This window comes from Pristiophorus japonicus, chromosome 7 (genome assembly GCF_044704955.1).
Source record: "Pristiophorus japonicus isolate sPriJap1 chromosome 7, sPriJap1.hap1, whole genome shotgun sequence".
Lineage (NCBI taxonomy): Eukaryota > Metazoa > Chordata > Chondrichthyes > Pristiophoridae > Pristiophorus > Pristiophorus japonicus.
The window spans coordinates 141,513,856-141,537,862 of record NC_091983.1 but is presented as its reverse complement, the minus strand read 5'-3'; the positions used below and the strand labels follow the sequence as shown (position 1 = coordinate 141,537,862).

The 24,007-nt window shown below is 41.6% G+C and overlaps 1 protein-coding gene across 7 annotated transcripts in view; it reads left to right on the top strand.

Moving 5' to 3' along the window:
- Positions 1 to 24,007, top strand: part of bach2b (BTB and CNC homology 1, basic leucine zipper transcription factor 2b) — a 388,463-nt gene that overhangs the window by 3,646 nt on the left and 360,810 nt on the right. Inside the window, exon 1 of one of the 7 annotated variants that reach the window (XM_070885370.1) lies at positions 8,443 to 8,508. The exons of 5 other annotated variants lie outside the window; for them this stretch is intronic. The gene's annotated coding sequence lies outside the window, so the exon portion shown is untranslated. Of the gene's footprint in view, positions 1 to 8,442; positions 8,509 to 24,007 lie in introns of those variants that run through there. One more of the 7 variants, XM_070885376.1, reaches the window with a different exon arrangement.

The following is a 24,007-nucleotide window of genomic DNA, read 5'->3' as shown; positions in this document are numbered from 1 at the left end:
TGTGGTGATCGCGCGTCAGCACTTTCAGCAGCCCTGCGCTGCTGCTGCTGACGCTGACTCACCTGCGCACGAAGCAAAACGTGACGCCACCTCCATTGCACTGAATCATCGCAACCCACTCCCCGGGCACCGCCTGCTTGATCGACAAGCCGCCGCCGCCACTCGGAAGTCGCTGAAGGTCACTTCAGCCAATAGCGTGAGGCGGGGGAGTTGGGCGTGGGGCTGATTGGTGGGCTGGGTTGGCGGATGGAACGCTGTGTGTTTGTTGCGCTCGTGCGGTCATTGTTGGCAGCGTTCGGCTGGAATTGTGACAGTCGGGCGTTCGGACGCTGCAATTGCCGATAGCCTCCTGCTCCTCGTCCTCCTCCAGCGCTGCAGACAGAAAGGCAGCAATGGTCTGACCGCCTGCAACGGGCGCAGAAAATAAATAAATCGATGACTGTACGGGACGGAGGAGGTCGGAGTTGATTTCTGGTTTCCGCCACTGAGTAACCAACGGGTGACTCATCAGCATTGTTGTTACTGATAACATTGTGATGAAACGCTCGGTTGCATCTTCATCACTTGCTGGTGAAAGGTCGGAAAATATTAGGGCACTGTCGATCAGATAAAACTTCATGCCGACCAGATACAATCTTTATAAATTGCACGTTACCTACATTTGTGGGCAGCCTTGCCTTCACAGCCTAGATTTCCCTGCCGTTTCATTAAAATGAGAGTGCCACTGGCTTCCTTTGTTACATTTAAAATAAAAATGATTAACTTTAAGATCAATTAATAAAACATCTCAGTGTTCAAACAGTATGAAATCTGTGATAAATCTTTGAAAATTACCTATTGATCCACTGAAGCCTAAAGGGCGTATTCAAGATCCAACCTAAACATGCTGTGTTACATATCTTTCACAGTGACTCACTTTTTACAGGTATAATTCACATCAGCTGGGTGAAATGCAGAAATGTGAATGAACATAAGAAAACAGGAATTAGAAAAGAGCGTTTGATCATCAACCTATGTAAGGTGAGCTGTGGCTCAGTGATTGCACTCTTGCTTCTTGAGTCAGAAGGTTGTGGGTTTAAATCCCACTCCAACGACTGACACTCCAGTGTAGTACTGAGGGAGTGCTGCATTGACAGAGGTGCTGTCTTTCAGATGAAATGTAAAAAATCCCATGATACTATCTTGAAGGCGAGTAGGGGAGTTTCCCCCAGTTTTCTGGCCAGTATTTATCCCTCGACCAACATCACTAAAACTGACTGCTGTTTGTGGGACCATTGCTGTGCGCAAGTTGGCTGCCTCGTTTCCTACATTACAACAATGACTACACTTCAAAACGACTTCATTGGCTGTAAATTGCTATGGGAAGTCCCAAGGTCATGAAAGGTGCTACATAAATACACATCTTTGTATCTCTTCCCCTCAGTTCCTCTACTCTCCTGAATCTGTCCTTCTTTGCATTCTTCCCTCCATTCCATTTTCAGTTACAGAGCTTTCAGCTATCTTAGCTGTGCACTCACATATGCTATGTCACTCTCCACCTTCAGAAGTCTTCTCAAAACTTACCTGTTCATACATTTGGTCCCCTTTTTAACTGTTTGAAAACCATTTTTGCCTCTGAAGTGCCTTTGGACTTAGAGTTGCCAACCCTCCAGGATTGCCCTGGAGTCTCCAGGCATTAAAGATTAATCTACTGGGTATTGCTGCAAGTAACCCGGGAGAAAAATACTGGGCATTAAAAATTGTGTGTATTTTTAAATTTTCTTTGAACATTTGTTTATTAGCGCGGCATGTGAATGTGAGGGAGCACAAGCGGCGGTGTGAATGTGAGGGAGCACAAGCGGCGGTGTGAATGTGAGGGAGCACAAGCGGCGGTGTGAATGTGACGGAGCACAAGCGGTGGTGTGAATGTGACGGAGCACAAGCGGCGGTGTGAATGTGACGGAGCACAAGCGGCGGTGTGAATGTGAGGGAGCACAAGCGGCGGTGTGAATGTGACGGAGCACAAGCGGCGGTGTGAATGTGACGGAGCACAAGCGGCGGTGTGAATGTGACGGAGCACAAGCGGCGGTGTGAATGTGACGGAGCACAAGCGGCGGTGTGAATGTGATGGAGCACAAGCGGCGGTGTGAATGTGACGGAGCACAAGCGGCGGTGTGAATGTGACGGAGCACAAGCGGCGGTGTGAATGTGACGGAGCACAAGCGGCGGTGTGAATGTGACGGAGCACAAGCGGCGGTGTGAATGTGAGGGAGCACAAGCGGCGGTGTGAATGTGACGGAGCACAAGCGGTGGTGTGAATGTGACGGAGCACAAGCGGCGGTGTGAATGTGACGGAGCACAAGCGGCGGTGTGAATGTGAGGGAGCTTGAGCGGCGGTGTGAATATAAGGGAGTGCGAGTGGCGGTGTGAATGTGAGGGAGCACAAGTGGCGGTGTGAATGTGAGGGAGCACAAGCGGCGGTGTGAATGTGAGGGAGCACAAGCGGCGGTGTGAATGTGACGGAGCACAAGCGGCGGTGTGAATGTGAGGGAGCACAAGCGGCAGTATGAATGTGACGGAGCACAAGCGGTGGTGTGAATGTGACGGAGCACAAGCGGCGGTGTGAATGTGACGGAGCACAAGCGGCGGTGTGAATGTGACGGAGCACAAGCGGCGGTGCGAGTGGCGGTGTGAATGTGAGGGAGCACAAGTGGCGGTGTGAATGTGAGGGAGCACAAGCGGCGGTGTGAATGTGAGGGAGTGCGAGTGGCGGTGCCGAGACCTCAATGAGGTTGGTCAACCAAGACTTTCCCTTTTGAAGTCCTTGCTGACTATTTAATATTATAATGTTGCTTTCTTGATGTTCTATTTTTTCCTTTAGTAGGGATTCCATTATTTTTCCTACTACCAATGTGAAGCTAACTGGTCTATAATTCCCTGGACATGTTCCATCCCCTTTCCGTCTTTTGGATGAGACATTAAACTGAAGCCCCGTCTGCCCTCTCAGGTGGACGTGAAAGATCCCACAGCACTTTTTTGAAGAAGAGCAGGGGAGTTATCCCTGGTATCCATTCAATATTTATCCCTCAATCAACATACCAAAAAACAGATTATCTGGTCATTATCACCTTGCTGTTTGTGGGGGCTTGCTGTGTGCAAATTGGCTGCCATGTTTCCCACATTGCAACAGTGACTACACTCCAAATGTACTTCATTGGCTGTAAAACGCTTTGAGACATCTGGTGGTCTTGAAAGGCTCTTTATCAATCCAAGTTTTTCTTTTTTTTAAATATCGGAGATAGGGAAAAAGGCTCTTTGACTGGGCAAAGCTGGTGTAGGCAGGAGGTCATGTGATGATACCTCCAGGAATACATACAACCAGAGTTGGCAACCATAATATTTTATGATGTTAAAACCTACTTTCTAAATAAAAGTTGTCTTTATTTTAAAGTCCATCCTATTAAGAACATAAAAAACATAAGAAATAGGAGCAGGAGTAGGCCATTTGGCCCCTCGAGCCTGTGCGACTATTTAATGAGATCATGGCTGATCTAATCTTGGGCTCAGTTCCACTTTCCTGCCCGCTCCCCATAACCTTTCACTACCTTATCACTCAAAAATCTGTCTGTCTCCACCTTAAATATATCCAATGACCCATCCTCCACAGCTTTCTGGGGCAGAGAATTACACAGATTTACGACCCTCTGAGAGAAGAAATTTCTCCTCATCTCAGTTCTAAATGGGCGACCCCTTATTTTTAAACTATGTCCCCTAGTTCTAGATTCCCCCATGAGTGGAAACATCCTCTCTGCATCTATCTTGTCGAGCCTCCTCAGTATTTTATATGTTTCAATAAGATTACCTCTCATTCTTCTAAACTCCAATGAGTATCGGCCCAACCTGCTCAACCTTTCTTCATAAGTCAACCCTTTCATCTCAGGAATCAACCTCGTGAACCTTCCCTGAACTGCCTCCAATGCAAGTATATTCCTTCTTAAATAAGGAGACCAAAACAGTATGCAGCACTCTTGGTGTGGTCTCACCAATACTCTGGACAGTTGTAGCAGGACTTCCCTGCTTTTATACTCCATCTCCCTTGCAATAAAGACCAACATTCCATTTGCCTTCCTGATTACTTGCTGTACCTGCATACTAACTTTTTGGGCCCAAGTTTCCACACGATAAAAAACGGGCGCCCCTCCGAGCTGGGCGCCCGTTTTTCGCGCCTAAAACGGCGCCTAAAAAAAACCTCCCGATTCTGGAGCGTTCTGCAGCTCCTTGTCTGCCTGGCGTGGCGCCCAGGGGGGCGGAGCCTACACTCGCGCCGATTTTGTAAGTGGGAGGGGGCGGGTACTATTTAAATTAGTTTTTTTCCTGCCGGCAACGCTGCGCGTGCGCGTTGGAGCGTTCGCGCACGCGCAGTGTGAAGGAAACATTGGCACTCGGCCATTTTTGTAGTTCTTTGTAGCTGTTTAATTTTTGAATTTTTTTTTAATAAAAGCACATTGCCATCAGCACTTGCAGCCTTCTCACTGTCTCCTCCCCTCCCCCCCCCCCGCGGGAAGAACGGGCGCCTCCTCGCCCCCCCCCCGCAGGAAGAACGGGCGCCTCCTTCCCCCCCCCCCGCAGGAAAGAACGGGCGCCTCCTACCCCCCCCCGCGGGAAGAACGGGCGCCTCCTCCCCCCCGCGGGAAAGAACGGGCGCCTCCTCCCCACCCCCACCCCCCCCCCCCCCCCCCGCGGGAAGAACGGGCGCCACAGGCCCTGCAGAATTCTCCATGCCTGAAGCACTTTCACACAGGTAGGAAGATGGTTTATTTAATCTTTTCTTTGCTTATAAATGTTTATTCAGGTTGGATTTATTTGTATAATATTTGTAGAAATATAAATAAGGATTTATTGTAGAATTTAATGACTTCCCTTCCCCTCCCCTCCCCCCCCCCCCCTACCTCGTTCTGGCCGCCTAATTTGTAACCTGCGCCTGATTTTTTAATGTGTAGAACAGGTTTTTTCAGTTCTACAAAAATCTTCACTTGCTCCATTCTAACTTAGTTTGGAGTACGTTTTCACTGTGGAAACTTTGAAATCAGGCGTCAGTGGCCGGACACGCCCTCTTTTGAAGAAAAAATTCTGTTCCAAAGTAAAACTGTTCTACCTGACTAGAACTGCAGAAAAAAAAATGTGGAGAATTGCGATTTCTAAGATAGTCCGTTCTCCACCAGTTGCTCCTAAAAATCAGGCGCAAATCATGTGGAAACTTGGGCCCTTTGTGTTTTATGCACAAGGACTTCCAGGTCCCGCTGTACTGCAGTACTTTGTAATCTACATTCAAATAATAATTTGCTTTTTTATTTTTCCTGCCAAAGTGGATAACCTCACACTCTCCCACATTATACTTCATCTGCCAAATGTTTGCCTGCTCACTTAGCCTATCGATATCCCTTTGCAGATTCTTTGTGTCCTCCTCCTCAACTTGCTTTCCCACCCATCTTTGTATCATCAGCAAACTTGGCTACATTACACTCGGTCCCATCATTCCAAGTTATTAATATAGATTGTAAATCGTTGCTGCTCCAACACTGTTCCCTGTGGCACCATACTAGCTACTGTTTGCCAAATGGAAAATTACCCATTTATCCCGACTCTCTGTTCCCTGTTAGTTTGCTAATCCTTTATCCATGCTAATATATTATCCCCAACCCTATGAGCTCTTATCTTGTGCAGTAACCTTTTATGTGGCACCTTATCGAATGCCTTCTGGAAATCCAAATACACCACATCCACTGGTTCCCCTTTATCCAACCTGCTCGTTACATCCTCAAGGAACTCCAGCTAATTTGTGAAACATGATTTTCCTTTCATAAAACCATGCTGACTCTGTTTAACTGTATTATGCTTTTCCAAATGTCCTGCTTCTGCTTCCTTAGTAATGGACTCCAGCATTTTCTCAATGACAGATGTTAGGCTAACTGGTCTATAGTTTCTTGCTTTCTGTCTCCCTTTTTTCAATAGAGGCATTACATTTGTGGTTTTCCAATCCGCTGGGACCTCTCTAGAATCCAGGAAATTTTGGTAGATTACAACCAATGCATCCACTATCTCTGCAGCCACTTCTTTTCAGACCCTAGGATGCAGGCCATCAGGTCAAGGGGACTTGTTGACCTTTAGTCCCATTATTTTATCGAGTAATTTTTCTTTAGTGATAGTGATTGTTTTATAGTCCTTATAGCCCCTTGCTTATCTATTATTGGGATGTTTTTAGTATCTTCTGCCATGAAGACTGATACAAAATATTTGTTCAAAGTCTCTGCCATTTCCCTGTTCCCCATTATTAATTCCCAGTCTCATTTTCTAAGGGACAATGTTTAATTTAGCTACTCTCTTCCTTTTTATATACCTGTAGAAGCTCTTGCTATCTGTTTTCATATTTCTTGCTATTTTACTCTCATAATCCATCTTCCCTCTCTATTATTTTTTTAGTCATCCTTTGCTGGTTTTTCAAAAAATTCCCAATCCTCTGGTCTCCCACTAATCTTGACAACATTGTATGCCTTTGTTTTCAATTTGATACCATCCTTTACTTCCTTAGTTAGCCACGGATAGTTCTCCCTTCTCTTAGAGTCTTTTCTTCTCGCTGGAATATATTTTTGTTGAGAGTCATGAAATATCTCCTTAAATGTCTGCCACTGCTTATCAACCGTCTTACACTTTAATCTATTTTCCCAGTCCACTTTAGCCAACTCTGCCTTCATACCTTTGTAATCGGCTTTATTTAAGATCAGGACACTGGTTTGCGACTCAACTTTCTCACCCTCTAACTGAATTTGAAATTCTAACATGCTATGATCACTCTTTCCTCGAGGATCCTTTACTATGAGATCATTTATTAATCTTGTCTCATTACACAGTACCAGATCTAAGATCGCCTGCTCCCTGGTTGGTTCTACAATGTACTGTTCAAGGAAACCATCCCAGATACACTCTATGCACTCTTAAAGCTACCTTGGCCAATATTATTTGTCGAATCAAGATGAAGATTAAAATCATCTATGATTATTGTCTTACGTTTCTTACAAGCCGCCATTATTTCTTGATTTATACTCTGTCCAAGAGTGTTAGGGGGCCTAAAGACTACGCCCACCAGTGACTTCTTCCTCATATTATTTCTTACCTCCACCCAAACTGATTCTACATTTTGATCTTCTGAGACAATATAATTTCTCACTACTGCACTGTTGTGGACTTTATATTGCATTCATTTAATCTCTCAAGGGAAAGTTCTTCATAAATACTGTTTGATCTCCAAGCTAAAACATCAAGCCTTTCTGCCTGTTGCTCTCCACAGATGAGCCCTTCTCCCTCAGACTCAGCAGCGTAGGTAGCTTTTTGATCTATAAAATAGAATATTGGAGTTAAAATTTAGGATGTACAAACATGTAAGTTTGAGAATATTATGTTTTCAAATCTTAGAATAAACAAGTAGTGATTGTCAGTATGATCTCATAGGCTTGTGAAGTCATCTGAAGGAATTTATTGAGGCAAATTATATGGTACTATCTGCCATCCAGACACAATTATAGATTGGCACAAGACCTGCTTGCATATGGTTTTTGAAACAGTCACCTGCTATTTTGCAAGAACTTTGCACAGAGTTTAGAATTTTACTATATATTAAAAGTCTTGCTTAAAATACATGCCCTCACTCAGTTCTTGTAATACTTCTCCTTAACACTTCCTAAGCACAGATAATACTAGGAAAATCTACTCTAACCAGGGAAAATTTACCAAAAAAATGTATTCTACTATATCTGATTGATTGGATGAATTTTTTCTTATGATTGATTCCCGGTCTGGTTGTTGCCTGCCTCGACTTCCACTTTCCCAACAGCTGGTGCAGACTACAGATAAGTAAGTTAAGACAAACTAAAATAATTGAACAACTCTTAAGCTATGTGTAAATGTAGGAAATTATTCCTATAATTCAGATAATTTACAAATTCCACCTCTTGCACTCAGCCCTCTTAAAGATGAAAAGAAATCCTAAGTGCTGTATGTTTTAGTTCACTCTTAGTTTACCAAGAGCACGATCCCCAATATCTCCCAACTTAATCGATCTATCTATCAAACAACACAAGGCTTCCGCTCTGACTTCTAACTGATTCCTGCATTTATTTCGAGAATCTACAGCAAGCGCACTATCTGGCCTTAAGGAGACACACATCTGCATTCTATTTTACATAGAATTAAAGGGTAAAAAATCTACTGTGCTCTGGGTAAACATCAGGAGGGCATATTGTGAAGTTTCGCATGTTCAATTAAGGGATGGGAAACCACAGGTTGGCAGTTTGCAATTTTGTGATAGTTGCTTCTAGTGTGCGCTGGAAGCACAGAAGCAGAATGTTTACCCTAATGTTTCTATCCTTATAAAACAGGGCATCCACTAACTTACGATGAGAAAGGCCATGGGAGATTCATTAGTTCCATACTTTATTGTGGTCTCTAACTCAATGGTTGCAGCTCAAGCAGCAAGTAAGTATACATAAAGAGAAACTGTAAGGAACATCGAAACAGCATTCTACTCAGCTCAACAGATTATTGAAACTGAAATAAAATACATATTAACAGGTGCTTGCAGGAGCAGGTAAAGATTTTGGTATATACTGGAGATTGGGTGTAATTGGCAATGAATTTAAAAGCAGCAATGGGATGCGCAAGGCGAGGGAATTGTACATTCTCTGCCAACTACTGCAATCTATTTAAGGCATTTAAAAGAACAACTTTATTCAAACCAACAAAATGCATAAAGTACAATATATTATGGTCAAATTTAAGACAAGTCTAACTCTGAGAACAGTCAAATGCTATGTTTTTAAATTCTAAAATAAACATTCAGCTTTATTGGAAGAGTTGTATTGTCTCATGTCTGCTTTTATTTATTTTCTACTGATCTTCATCAAAATTTCCAGAATCAAACAGGCAGTCCATTTTGATGGAACTGATTTCCATCTGAACCTTTCCAAGACTGACAACTGTCCTTAGCCACATAGATATCAATCATCATCACCAATATATGCTGCATACTGAGTTTGGGTCCCTAAGGTTCTCTTTGCTTACTTAGTGTAAGAAAACATTTTTTTTGTCTTTTTAAATAATTTCAAACTAATATTATTATTTAACTTTTAATATAACAGTAGAAGCTAGTTATCATAGACTAAAATCATAGAAATTTACGGCACAGAAGGAGGCCATTCGCTTATCGTGTCTGCACCGGTCAAAACAGAACTATCCAGCCTAATTCCACTTTCCAGCTCTTGGTCTGTAGCCTTGCAGATTACGGCACTTCAAGTACTTTTTAAATGTGATGAGGTTTTCTACCTCCACCACTCTTTCAGGTAGTGAGTTCCAGACCCTCAGTGCCCTCTGGATGAAAACATTTCTCCTCAACTCCTCTCTAATCCTTCTTCCAGTTACTTTAAATCTATGCCCCCTGATTATTGATCTTTCTGCTAAGGGAAATAGGTGCTTCCTATCCACTCTATCTAGGCCCGTCATAATTTTATACATCTCAATTAAGTCTTCTTTCAGCCTCCTCTGTTCCAAAGAAAACAACCCCAGCCTATCCAATCTTTCCTCATAGCTAAAATTCTCCAGTCCTGGTAAAATCTTGTAAATCTCCTCTGTACCCTCTCTAGTGCAATCACATCTTTTCTATAATATGGTGATCAGAACTGTACGCTGTATTCTAGCTGTGGTCTAACTCGTGTTTTATGCAGTTCTAGCATAACCTCTCTGCTCTTATATTCTGTGCCTCGGCTAATAAAGGAAAGTATCCTGTATACCTTCTTAACCACCTTATCTACCTGTCCTGCCACCTTCAGGGATCTGTGGACATGCACTCTGAGGTCCCTCTGTTCCTCTACATTTCTCAGTATTCTACCATTTATTGTGTATTCCTTTGCCTTGTTGGCTCTCCCCAAATGCACAACCTCACATTTCTCCGGATTGAATTCCATTTGCCACTGTTCTGCCCAACTGACCAGCCCATTGATATGTTCCTGCAATCTACAGCTATCTTCCTCACTATCAGCCATACAGCCAATATTTGTAGCATCTGCAAACTTCTTAATCATTCCCCCTACATTGAAATCTATATCATTGATATATACCACAAAAAGCAAGGGACCTAGTACTGAGCCCTGTGGAGCACCATTGGACACCGCCTTCCAGTCACAAAAACACCAAAAACCATTACCCTTTGTTTCCTACCACTGAGCCAATTTTGGATCAAACTTGCCACTTTCCCTTGGATCCCATGGGCTTTTACTTTTTTGACCAACCTGCCATGTGGGACCTTGTCAAAGGCCTTGCTAAAATCCAGGTAGACTACATCAAATGCTCTATCTTCATCAACCCTCCTCGTTCCCTCCTCAACAAATTCGGTGAAGTTAGTCAGACACGACCATCCCTTAACAAATCCATGCTGACCTTGATTAATCTGTGACTTTCGAAATTACGATTTATACTGGCCCCCAGAATTTCTTCCAATGGTTAGGCTGACTGGCCTGTAATCACTTAGTCTATTCATTTCTTCCTTTTTAAACAATGGCACAATGTTAGAGTCCTCCAGTCCCCCGGCACCACACCTGTAGCCAGAGAGGATTGGAAAAAGATGGTCAGAGCCTCCACTATTTCTTCCCTTGCCTCTCTTAACAGCCTGGGATACTTTTCATCCGGGCCTGGTGATTCATCTACTTTCAAATATGGTAAACCTCTTAATACTTCGTCTCTCTCTCTATGTTTATCCCATCTAATATTTCACACTCCTCCTCCTTAACTACATTGTCTGCATCCTCCCTCTCTTCTGTGAAGACAGACGCAACGTATTCATTAAGAACCATACCCACATCTTCCGCCTTCACGCATAGGTTACCTTTTTGATCTCTAATAGGTCCTACTCTGAGTTAGTGTCTTGTTTTTTATATATTTATAACATCTTTGGGTTTTCTGGCTTAGTATGATCACAGATTGGTAAAGTCCTTCTGCTTATGTTACCACTTTCAAAGCCATGTCTTTAAAAAAATCCTTTTATGCTGTATGTAAAATCATTGTTTACTTTGAACTTAACTATTGGACAATTTGCACTCCATATACATTCTGTGTGATTGGAAAAGTAAAATTGAGATATGCTGTTTCTGCCATGAAGTGTGACTTTTCTGATTTTGTAGTTCTTTATCAAAGGTTAAGTTAAGTGTAAAGAAAGAAGAAGTTTGCATTTATATAGCATCGTTCATGTCCCAAAGCACTTCAGAACCATTGAATTTATTTTTAAAGTGTAGTTACTGTTGTTATCTGGGCAAGCATGGCAATCAGTTTGCACTAAACACGATCTCTAATACAGCAAATGAGTGAATAAATGGACAATCTGTTTTAGGCAGTGTTGTTTGAGGGAGAAATGTTGGCAAGGCCACCCTGCTGTTTTTCAAATAGTACCATGGGATCTTTTATGTTCTGTTGAAGAGCCAAATCGGGACATGGTTTAATGTTTCATCTGAAAGATGGCACCTCTTAAAATTCAACACGCAGCACTGCCCTGGTGTCAGTGTAGTTTATATGCTGAAGTCCTGGTGTGCAGCTTCAACCCACAATGTCTGACTCAGTGAGGCAAAAGTGCTACCAACTGAGTCAAGTATATACTTAAACTTTTAGACTACTGACAACTAAAATAAATAAATTCAGTACGCCTTATGCCAACCACTTCAAAAATATGTCACCTTCGAATATTACATAATTTGCTTAATATAGGGCCTTTAATATAGATAAAAGGTGCTTCACAGACATGAATAAAACAAATGCTGTTCCAAAGGAAGTTTGGTCAAAGAAGTGCATTTGGAGGTGATAAAATTATAAGGCTACTGAGATGTTCTGAGGATTTTATTGCCAGAATAACAAAATATACACTTAAATATTCCAGAATATTGTTTTTATTCTGCCTGTATTCGCATCTGTTCTGCCTTCCTTTTCTTTCATCTTTCATTATTTTCTACGATATCTTTAATTTTCTAGTTCTGTTAATTCTCACTAATTTATTTTATTTTCCAAATTTTCAAATCTTCTCTAATTACTAGCTGATGGTTCATAGTATTGCTTAGCAAAATAAAATTTGTGTGTCTCCCTTCATCTATCTGCTTGTCTACCACTTTAATTCTTTGTGTATTTTTCTAGTGTATTTTTCCTGCTCTTTCTGTCTCTCTGGTTCTTGCTATGAATGACTCTGAGACAGTGGGCAGAACTTTCAACTTCGGAGGCCGGGGGGGTGATGCATAAAATGGGCGGTAGCAGATTGGCCAGCCTTTATACACCCTGCCTGATTTTCGTTTCGATTGACTTCAATGTTAAGGAAAATCGGGAGGGGTTTATAACATGTGGCCGATCACCTGTTATACGGCTTGCCGAAATTGAAAATTCCCCTCAATATTTCATGCTGTTGTCTGTATCTGTCTCTGAATATTTATCACTCTGTTTTCATCTTTCCGTGAGTTTGTCCTTCCCTTTGTCTCCTTGCTGTGTGTGCCTCTCACTCTATGCTTCTTACATATTTTATGGAAAAACTTCAACTTTCACGGGGATGCTGAATCGGCCAGTAGTGGATTGCCCGTCCGTTATAAAACTGGACACAATATTTTAAATGCGATCTAACCAATGATTTCTATATGTTCAGCCTTGGGTGTTTGCTCTCGTACTCTATGTCCCTATCTGTAAAACCTAGGATTCCATTTGCTTGAACAGCTTTATCAAAATGTCCTCGTACTTTTAAAGATTTGTATATCTGAACCGCTGAGTGCCTCTACTCCATTTAAAGTTTACCATTTAGTGTATATGTTCTTTCCTCATTCTTTCTCCCAAAATGTATTACCTCACATTCCTCCACATTCAATTTTATCTGACATCTATCTGCACTATCTGTGACCTGAAAGCGTTTGCAGTCATCTTCTCAATTAGTCACACTCCCTATTATTGTACAAATTTTCGTTTCATTCTTGAGAAGAGTAATGGTTCCAATACTGATTCCGGGAGGAGGACACTACTGTTCACACCCTCCAGTCCAAAAGTCATTCACCACTACTCTCTATTTTCTATCCTTTGACAATTCTATTTCCATGCTGATACCTGGTCCTTAATTTTATCAAAAGGTTGCAATGCTTTTAGACATTGCATGTGTATGTCATCCACTGCTTTCCCCTCATCACACTCATGTTATTTCCTCAAAGAACTCTAGTAAATTTGTCAGACATGACCTGCCCTTAACAAATCCATGCTAGTTGACCTTAATTTCCAAGCCTTTCGAAGCATGTATTAATCTTGTGATATGGCCTCTAGAAGCTGACCTAGTACCGATATTAGGTTGACTAGATTATCCCTTTCTTCCCTTTTCAACAGAGGTTTTACATTGGCAATGAGTCCACTGGCATAACATTCATATGGAAGAATATTTGAAAGATTATGATCAGATTATGTTCTTCTATTTGCTCTAACTTCTCTCAGCATCCTAGGGTGCATGTCATTAGGGCTCAGTCGCTTTTCTATTTTGATTTCCACCTTTTTTCAGTCTGCTCCCTCATTGGTAGTTATCCTATCTAATTACTGTATCTCCTCATCATGTATCATTCCCTTCCCATTATTACACTCTTCTGTTGAAATTGAGGTATCTCTGCCATTCCCTCATTGTTCATAAGAAGATTATCTTCTATGTCGCTAATTGGTTTTAACCTTTCTTTCATAATTCTTTTACCTTTTTTGTGTTTATAATATCTTTTACTAGTCTCTTTTATTCTCCTTTCTGTTACTTATCAATGTTTACTCATGCCATTGATTAACCTTTCTAATCTCCTGAGCAGGTTGACACTTGGCCACACAAGTAAAATAAAATCATTTTTAATAAGTGAAGAATCCAAAAATAATGAAGGAATAGAAAGTTAAAAATGTAAATGTAGTAAGTAAAAAGAAGATTGATTTTCATTTGCATAGCACTGTATTACATTCTCAAAGTGTTTTACTTACAAGGGTAAATCTTTGTCTTCACAAGGTATTTCTGTGGCAAAGGACAAGAACAGTAACAGTAACGCAATGGCCCAGTATTTGCTGGCAAAATCACAGCAAGTTTAATGCGCATGCTATTATTAATTTGTAAAGTGTACAACAATTTGTAGTGAGGAGGAGATACCTGGTGAATTGCAAATAGCCACAAATTGATGGACAATTTGATAGCTTCGTGAGAATGGCAGCTCCCAGTGAGTTTCAAGAAATTGCTGCATTTGTGCGTTAATTACTAATTAAACTCACCGCAGAAAGTTAGGATTGGTACTTAACAGCATAAGGACGTATTTACTGATGAGATTTATGTTCCTGCAGTATGACCCAACATCTCCGGCCCAGAAAAGGAACAATTGAAACTATGAAGTCTCATTCCTACATGTAGTAAATTGTTCTTAGTAATTTTTTTAATGTAATCATATTTTTCTTACTTTTCCTTTCTGTCTCTTTTTTTTATCCTCATTTAATCCAATATTTCTTTCCCTCTCTTTCTGTAACTGGTTCACTCTATTTCCTTCTCAGTTGTTCCTCTGTTTCTCAATCCTTAGATCTCAAGGAAATAGACTGTTAGTTCCGTAGTTCACCAAGGTCCCGGCTGCCTGTTGATCTGGCCGCACTGTTATCAGCTTGCACTTGCAGCAATTTGCGGTGCAACTATTTTGTAGCTAAAGGATAAGGGAAAACGTCTAACTAACAGGGCATGCTACGAGATGCCCCAATCCAGCAAATTCTGGGTCTTAATGTTTTGTTGGTACAAAGTGGAATTTTTCATTTAGCAAGTTTAGAAACAGGAATTCCTGGCTGTGATCACACAATAAGCAATTATTACTGTTGAAGTTTTTCACTTTTAATATTATATGGTGGTAGTCGGGGAAATTAAGTAGAACAAACTCTTGGAAAATTTTGTGGAAAATAAAAGCCTCATTACATGAATTGTGCTTCCAGACAACATTATTGTGCAAAGCCTGACTAAAACAAATGGTGGATTTGTTTAAATATTTGTGAATGAGCAACTCCATTCTTGCCAACATTTAAAAGTTCTTTAAAAATATTCTAAGAGGGTGTCAGAGAACATTTAGGTCTGGTAAAGAAACCAGTTCACCAGCTTCCTGCTCGCACCCCCCACCCACCCCCCCCCCCCGCCCCCACCAAAAAAATAGTCAATCTAGTTTATATGGTCCTTAATGCATTTTGCAGCTGCATTCTGTACACTGAACCTATTGAACTATCAGTTGTCACATTTTTCAAAGCATTGATTGTCATCTGAATATTGCCTTCAGTAAAGTGAATAAATTCAGTTTTGCTGGTGAAGCTGCAGATGGAGTCTGAGAAAATAACGCTTCTGTGGGAAAACCAGTTTTAGGCAAGTACAGACTATATGCAACTAAAAGTATCACAGGGTTGAATTAGGGCCACACCTCTTTCAAGGTGGCTGAACTATTGCAACCCATTGACTTTAGATGCTTTTACTGAGTTATTTCATAAACGTATGGGAATTTAAGGTTGTTTGCTTTTATTAAATGTGACTGCACTTTGAGATTGGGGGACCAGAAAAGAATAAAAATTCACTTAGTTCATAGTTCTGAATAAACTTTTCTGTGAATCATTATGTAAAGTTGTTGGTAGAATTTTTAAAAATCCAATTGGCAGTTTAAACGGTTTTCCTTTAAATCCATTTATTCTCTTGTGATCCTTTTCAGGATTGTGGTAATGTACCTGGTTCAGTTTAGGGGCTATGGCAATTAATGAACTGCAACTATAAATCAGAAAAACATAAGTGAAAGATTAAACTTCAGAGAGGATCCAAATACTTATAATCAGGAGACCCGGAATGGTCCTGCACTTATGGTTTGATTCTAAGAAGTGAATGGAGAGACAAACTTCTTTCATCCCCCATTTCTGGCACCTAAGCAGAAATGTTAAGCTATTAACTCCTCATATAGCCATGCATTATTGTACCTTAGTGCTGCACAGTAATCGATTGTTGTTTCACAGATTTTGTTCATCAGAAAATCGCTTATAATTTTCTGTTCCTGTCCCGCATGTTCCAGTTTTGCAGTCTCCACTAATGAAAAAAATAACTTCCTAATACTGTATGAAAACAATTTGGTAGGAACATACATGTTCGTTCTCTACCAATTAATGCAGGTCTCTCTCCCTATTCTCAGTTCCTCATGGTACTTCTCAGCTAAATAACCCTGCGATTTGAGCTCAGTTCAACTCAGCACGTTATCCAGTTCAAAGTCTGGTACTAATAACCATTTTTGAAAAGCAATGCAGATGACCTTTTCTGCAATCAGAGCTGCGGTGCTTTTTAAATGGTATGTTGTATGGTATATACAGTTATTAAATGTTTTTATGTTTTGACATGATTTTATTCAGGTGAGGGTAGAAAAAAAGCTTGAGCCTTGACAATGCCACCTGAGCCCTGAGAGTTATTTAAGTGTTGTGGACACAGTCCTGGTTAGTTTTGTTTTACAATTGCATAAATTTTTACTGTTTTTAAAAACTTATCCAAGTGGAAGTGTTTTGAAATGAAATGCTAGATTTCAATCACATAATTGAGGACAGGTCTTGCAAACCTGTAACTTTTTGTAAGCTGTAGAATTGTTCACAGATAGAGGAGTGTGTGGAGCTGATCTGTATTCTTTAGACTTCTGCTGCACATATCATGTGTTCAAATAGTAGTTTTGTGACTCGTTTGAACCACTGCTGGAGCTATGACATCCCACTGGCAAAGGGAGATGAAGCCCAGAATTCACAAAAGTAAAATAAATTATTTAAAGAATACTTAAAGGTAGGAATCAGATATGAATAAAATACATGGCTTGATATCTCAGCCTGTCAGAACTCCAATGTGCTGTGTCATAGAGGTGGAAATGTACTCACATCTGTGATATTCTGGAAACTATAAGCTCCTGATCTTGACCATAGGAAGGTGCCAAGAGGAAGCGAGGCACATCGCAGTGTGTGAGAGGAAAAATCAAAGGCTCAGACACTCAGTGCTACTATTATACATTTCTTAGCAGTAAGCCAAAGAGTGGCACTGACAAAAATCTGGGGAAAGGTCTCCACACCATTCTCTTGGTCAGGATGGCAAGTGGAAACTCAAACAAAAGTGAAATATCATTAAAAAAATTGTAAAGATAATTGATAGCAAAGTAAAAATGTATTTCTTGTGTTTCTGATATTGGAGAGTTTATTTTCTCCAATCTACAGCTCTCTTTTGAATGCCTCTATTTTGACTGCATAAATTTGAGACAAAGACTTTTTATGTGTATCTCTCCACATGCATAAAGTCTTAATTATTTTACATATAAGGCCAGTAAGATAATAGTGCCTATATGTGTTTTGAGGGATTTAGTAAATCCTTCTTGTATTTCATTATGAAATAATGAAAAACACATTGTCTGAGTTCGAGCAGTGCCAGTCCGGGGTGTGTGGTGAGGCCTATAAAGGCCCAACGTCGGAGGAGGAGTGGCAGTTCGAGCAGCGCCAGTCCGGGGTGTGTGGTGAGGCCTCTAAAGGCCCAACGTCGGAGGAAGAGCAGCAGTTCGAGCAGTGCCAGTCCGGGGTGTGTGGAGAGGCCTCTAAAGGCCCAATGTCGGAGGAGGAGCGGCAGTTCGAGCAGCGCCAGTCCGGGGTGTGTGGTGAGGCCTATAAAGACCCAACGTCGGAGGAGGAGCGGCAGTTCGAGCAGTGCCAGTCCGGGGTGCATGGAGAGGCCTATAAAGGCCCAACGTCGGAGGAGGAGCAGCAGTTCGAGCAGCGCCAGTCCGGGGTGTGTGGTGAGGCCTATAAAGGCCCAACGTCGGAGGAGGAGCAGCAGTTCGAGCAGCGCCAGTCCGGGGTGTGTGGAGAGGCGGAGCTTGAGCAGCTCCAGTCTGGAGAAAAAGCAAAAAAGAAGTAGAAAGGAATCAAAAGGTGACGTCACAGCCAAAGGGGTAAGTGATTGGCTGGTGATTGATGAGTAGCTTTTCTTTTTCTTTTTTATATCAGTAAATAACCTGTTAACATTGTTGTTGCCAATTTAAGGGTATCTAAGGGTTCAGTCATGGCAGGAGAGCTCGGTCGCGTGATATGCTCCTCCTGTACCATGTGGGAACTCAGGGACACTTCCGGTGTCCCTGTCGACTACGTGTGCGGGAAGTATATCCGCCTCAAGCTCCTGACGGACCGCGTTGCGGAATTGGAGCTGAGGGTGGATTCACTCTGGAGCATCCACGATGCTGAGAATGACGTGAGTAGCACGTGTAGCGAGTTGGTCTTACCGCAGGTGAATGGTCCACAGCCAGCTAGGGAATGGAAGACCAGCAGGAAGAGCAGTGCAAGGAAGGTAGTGCAGGGGTCTCCTGCAGTCATCCCCCTGCAAAACAGATACACTGCTTTGAATACTGTTGAGGGGGATGACTCATCAGGTGAGGGCAGCAGCAGCCAAGTTCATGGCATCGTGTCTGGCTCTGTTGCGCAGGAGGGCAGGAAAAAGAGTGGGAGAGCGATAGTGATAGGGGATTCAATTGTAAGGGGAATAGATAGGCATTTCTGCGGCCGCAACTGAGACTCCAGGATGGTATGTTGCCTCCCTGATGCAAGGGTCAAGGATGTCTCGGAGCGGGTGCAGGACATTCTGAAAAGGGAGGGAGAACAGCCAGTTGTCGTGGTACATATTGGTACCAACGACATAGGTAAAAAAAGGGATGAGGTCCTACGAGACGAATTTAAGGAGCTAGGAGCAAAATTAAAAAGTAGGACCTCAAAAGTAGTAATCTCGGGATTGAGCAGTGGTGCAGCAGGGAAGGATTCAAATTCCTGGGGCATTGGAACCGGTTCTGGGGGAGGTGGGACCAGTACAAACCGGACGGTCTGCACCTGGGCAGGACCGGAACCAATGTCCTAGGGGGAGTGTTTGCTGGTGCTGTTGGGGAGGAGTTAAACTAATATGGCAGGGGGATGGGTACCAATGCAGGGAGACAGAGGGAAACAAAATGGAGACAGAAGCAAAAGACAGAAAGGAGATGAGTAAAAGTAGAGGGCAGAGAAACCCAAGGCAAAAAACAAAAAGGGCCAACATACAGCAAAATTCTAAAGGGTCAAAGTGTAATAAAAAGGCAAGCCTGAAAGCTTGGTGCCTCAATGCGAGGAGTATTCGGAACTCAGGAGAGGGCTCTGAGCTAGTTAGAGTGGGTGAGAGCGCAGATGAACAGGACCCCAAGAAAGAATGCAACATAGCAGAGTAGCACTGGGGTAAGTGTAAACCACAAGGTGATAGGAAGGGACAATATGTATGAATATAAAGGGGCTGCAGGAGGAGTCAAAACTAAAAATCATGGTTTAAAAACTAGGATTAAAACACTCTACCTAAACTCACGCAGCATTCGAAATAAAGTAAATGAGTTGACGGCACAAATCATTACAAATGGGTATGATTTGATGGCCATTACAGAAACGTGGTTGCAGGGTGGCCAAGACTGGGAATTAAACATACAGGGATATCTGACAATTCGGAAGGATAGACAAGAAGGGAAAGGACATGGGGTAGCTCTGTTAATAAAGGATGATATCAGGGCAGTTGTGAGAGATGATATTGGCTCTAATGAACAAAATGTTGAATCGGTGTGGGTGGAGATTGGAGATAGTAAGGGGAAAAAGTCACTGGTGGGCGTAATTTATAGGCCCCCAAATAATAACTTCACGGTGGGGCGGACAATAATCAAGGGAATAATAGAGGCACGTGAAAAAGGAATGGCAGTAATCATGGGGGATTTTAACCTACATATCGATTGGTCAAATCAAATCGCACGGGGTAGCCTGGAGGAGGAATTCATAGAATGCATACGGGATTGTTTCTTAGAACAGTATGTTACAGAACCTACAAGGGAGCAAGCTATCTTAGATCTGGTCCTGTGTAATGAGACAGGAATAATAAACGATCTCCTAGTAAAAGATCCTCTCAGAATGAGTGATCACAGTATGGTTGAATTTGTAATACAGATTGAGGGTGAGGAAGTAGTGTTTCAAACGAGCATACTATGCTTAAACAAAGGGAACTACAGTGGGATGAGGGCAGAGTTAGCTAAAGTAGACTGGGAACACAGACTAAACGGTGGCACAATTGAGGAACAGTGGAGGACTTTTAAGGAGCTCTTTCATAGTGCTCAACAAAAATATATTCCAGTGAAAAAGAAGGGCGGTAAGAGAAGGGATAACCAGCCGTGGATAACCAAGGAAATAAAGGAGAGTATCAAATTAAAAACCAATGCGTATAAGGTGGCCAAGGTTAGTGGGAAACTAGAAGATTGGGAAAATTTTAAACGACAGCAAAGAATGACTAAGATAGCAATAAAAAAAGGAAAGATAGATTACGAAAGTAAACTTGCGCAAAACATAAAAACAGATAGTAAAAGCTTTTACTGATATATAAAACGGAAGAGAGTGACTAAAGTAAATGTTGGTCCCTTAGAAGATGAGAAGGGGGATTTAATAATGGGAAATGTGGAAATGGCTGAGACCTTAAACAATTATTTTGCTTCAGTCTTCACAGTGGAAGACACAAAAACCAGGATGAGGGGTGATCTTATAGAAACATTTAAAATAATGAAAGGGATAGACAAGATAGAGGCAGAGAGGTTGTTTCCACTGGTCGGGGAGACGAGAACTAGGGGGCACAGCCTCAAAATACGGGGGAGCCAATTTAAAACCGAGTTGAGAAGGAATTTCTTATCCCAGAGGGTTGTGAATCTGTGGAATTCTCTGCCCAAGGAAGCAGTTGAGGCTAGCTCATTGAATGTATTCAAATCACAGATAGATAGATTGTTAACCAATAAGGGAATTAAGGGTTATGGTGAGCGGGCGGGTAAGTGGAGCTGAGTCCACGACCAGATCAGCCATGATCTTTTTGAATGGCGGAGCAGGCTCGAGGGGCTAGATGGCCTACTCCTGTTCCTAATTCTTATGTTCTTATGTTCTTATGTAATTAGTCCTGAATTCTGCTCTCAAAATTAAAATATTTGCTTCCTTTGGCACCAACACAATCCATTGCTTCCTCTGATGCTGCCCCTCGGGATGTCAAATATTAGCACAGAAAATCACAATCTGCTAATATCTATGGATAGTTTTAACTATTGGTGTATAGTGACCACAAAATGTTCAGATGCAGCTGTGGTTGAACATAGGGCTAGTACAGAGCAAAGCCTTTTGTCTTGCACATTATGAAAGCTGATAATGCAAATGCAACAACTTCAGCAAGACAGTCAATTCACATTACATGTTTTGAACTCCCCAGTTACAGTAGAGTGGTAAGATGTGGGTTCTCTTCTTCTTTCCCACATGTTCATTTCCTCGACTTTGTCACACCGTGTAACAGCAATTTCAAGTAAAGGCAAGGAGCTTCACTCGATGGAAGGACCATCAAGGCATATCAGCCTCAGACTTTCTTGTTTATTGATATCATTGGGAAAGATCTTCTTTTCAAAATCTCCCCCTTTTTAAATTAACAATGGATCTGGCAGAATGAAACAGAAAAATGAATATTCCAGTCGTGATTACAGGACTGATAAGCTTTAACCAGGAAAATGCACCATTTTAACTAAGCATAGGTTAGTACTCAGCTAAATTAATCCATAAATTATTCATTTGCAATAAAAATGTACTTGAGAATCTCGTTAGGTGAATAGAAAAGTACAAGCATGTTTTTGCATTTATTAGACATCTCTCAAAGATTTAACAAAACATTTGTTGTTGAGATTTGTGATGTCTGTATTTCAGAATCCCAGTATTTTTCAAAATTCCTGTATTCACTATGATGCAATGTCAAATCATATCAAGACAAATAATGTAGAGTTAAAATAATAAACAAATTAGATTTTAGGGGGGTGAATTTAAGCCGAGTTTCTCCCGCTTGTCTGCCGTAACTTTGCTGGAAAAGCCACGGAAACCCTGGATAAATGGCGTAAACACTGTTTTTCTAGGGTTTCCACGCCTGTTCTGCCAAAGTTATGGTGGACAAGCAGGAGAACCTCTACAGAAATTTACCCCCTAAAACTATTAGAAAAGAGAATTTGCCAATGATGAGTATAACACTACTATACATATTCATACAGTGCTCATTATGTAAGGATGTTGTCTCTAAGAGTTTAATACAGCAGTGGATAGCAAGAAGACACCAAGCAGGAGGGAAAAGGGAAGAGGGTCAGCAGGGAGCAAAAGCATGGTCAAAAAGAAGGATCTTGAGGCTTTTCACGACTGTGAAATCTAGGTGAGGCATCATGGCTGAAGGAGCAGATGTCATTGTGGAACAACAAGTAGGCCAGTCATTGAGGGTACATACAGAGACAGGACTGGAGGAGATGGAAGAAGAGAGGTGAGGACTTGGAGCGATTTGAAGGTGAGGATGAGAATGTGAAGGTGAATTCTTTGGGATGGGGGAAATCAGTGGAGCCTGGCAAGGCCGGGGGTAATGGGATGTGCGTGGGAATATGGGGCACAGTTTGTTGGATGGCTAGTAGTTTATGGATGGTAGAATTGATGAGGCTGGTCAGGAGAGCACTGGAAAGACTGGCATTGAGGTGATAAAGGTGTGGATTAGGGTTTTGGGAGAGAGAAGAAAAAAGGAAAAAATGGCAGCAGCCAGCGGTTCATGGAGAAGGCAAAGCGAGAGTTAGAGAGAGAAGTAGGGCTGAGTGTTATCGGTGTATATGTTAAAACTGTCCCTATACTTTGGGTGATGTCACTGAGGGACAGTTTGTAAATGATTAGGGGAGAAGACCGGGAATGGCATCCTGGAATGCAACAGATTAGAATGGCACCCTGGAATGCAACAGATTAGCAAGTATAACTAGCAAAAATAGGCATTTTGTGGTTGTGTTTTTGATTAAAAATAAAAAAATACTCTTAATTTTATATATATATATAAGTATGTAGAGGTAATTTTTTGATTTTGCGCTACTGGCAGGATGCCTTGCTCACCAGGAACACACATTGGAAATTCAAACATGAATGATTTTCAATACATTCATTTAAATTAATTAAATTGGAAAACTACCCCTTGTATTTTAGTTCTATTGTAATGAAGATCTATTTCGAGCCTTTTGTATTTTCACTTTAATAATACTGGCCCCGAATTTCCAAGGGCCATCCATCACATTCTTGCTGTAGTCATTCCCTAATTACTCCTATCAAATTCTTTCAGAATTTTAAAAACCTCAATTAAATCTTCTTTTAGTCATCTATTATAAAAGAACTATCCGCATAACTATTGTTTCCATCCAGGCATCATCCTAATGAATCTATGGTGTACGCTGTCTGTGACTTTGATGTCCTTTCTATAATCGGCAGCCCAAAACACAGCACACTGCTCTAACAATGACCGAATCACTATTTGGTATTAATTCACCATTACTTCTTTGTTGTTGCACTTTATGCCCTTACACAATATTACACAAGCCTTGTTCTTGTGTATCTTTCTGAACTGTCTGCCAATTTCCTCCTCGATCTCACCTCCATTGTTTGGTGACCACCAATGTACACCAAGAATTGTACCATTTCCCTTGTTATTTCTTCACTCCATCCATATGGATTTTCTCTTTACACAAACTCCAAGGCATGCATACATTCTAGCACTGTGATAGAATCTTTTCACTATCACCGCCACCCTATCCATGCCCCCTGTGTTTCCCTTCCTACATCTCCTGAAAATGTTATAACCCCAGGACTATTAAGTTCCCAGTCCACTTCTCAATTACAGCTACTATATTATATCGCTCCATAGTTATTAATGTCTGGCTGCCTGATGAAGACAGAAATGAGCTTGTCTATGATGATGTCTGCAATCAAACAGCTTGCTGAATCTCATTGTCTAGACTCACACATGAAGAATGGGTGCCAGGGTGAAGTATTGGAGGGCACCCGGTTTTGCAAAACCATACATCAAAGCATTAAT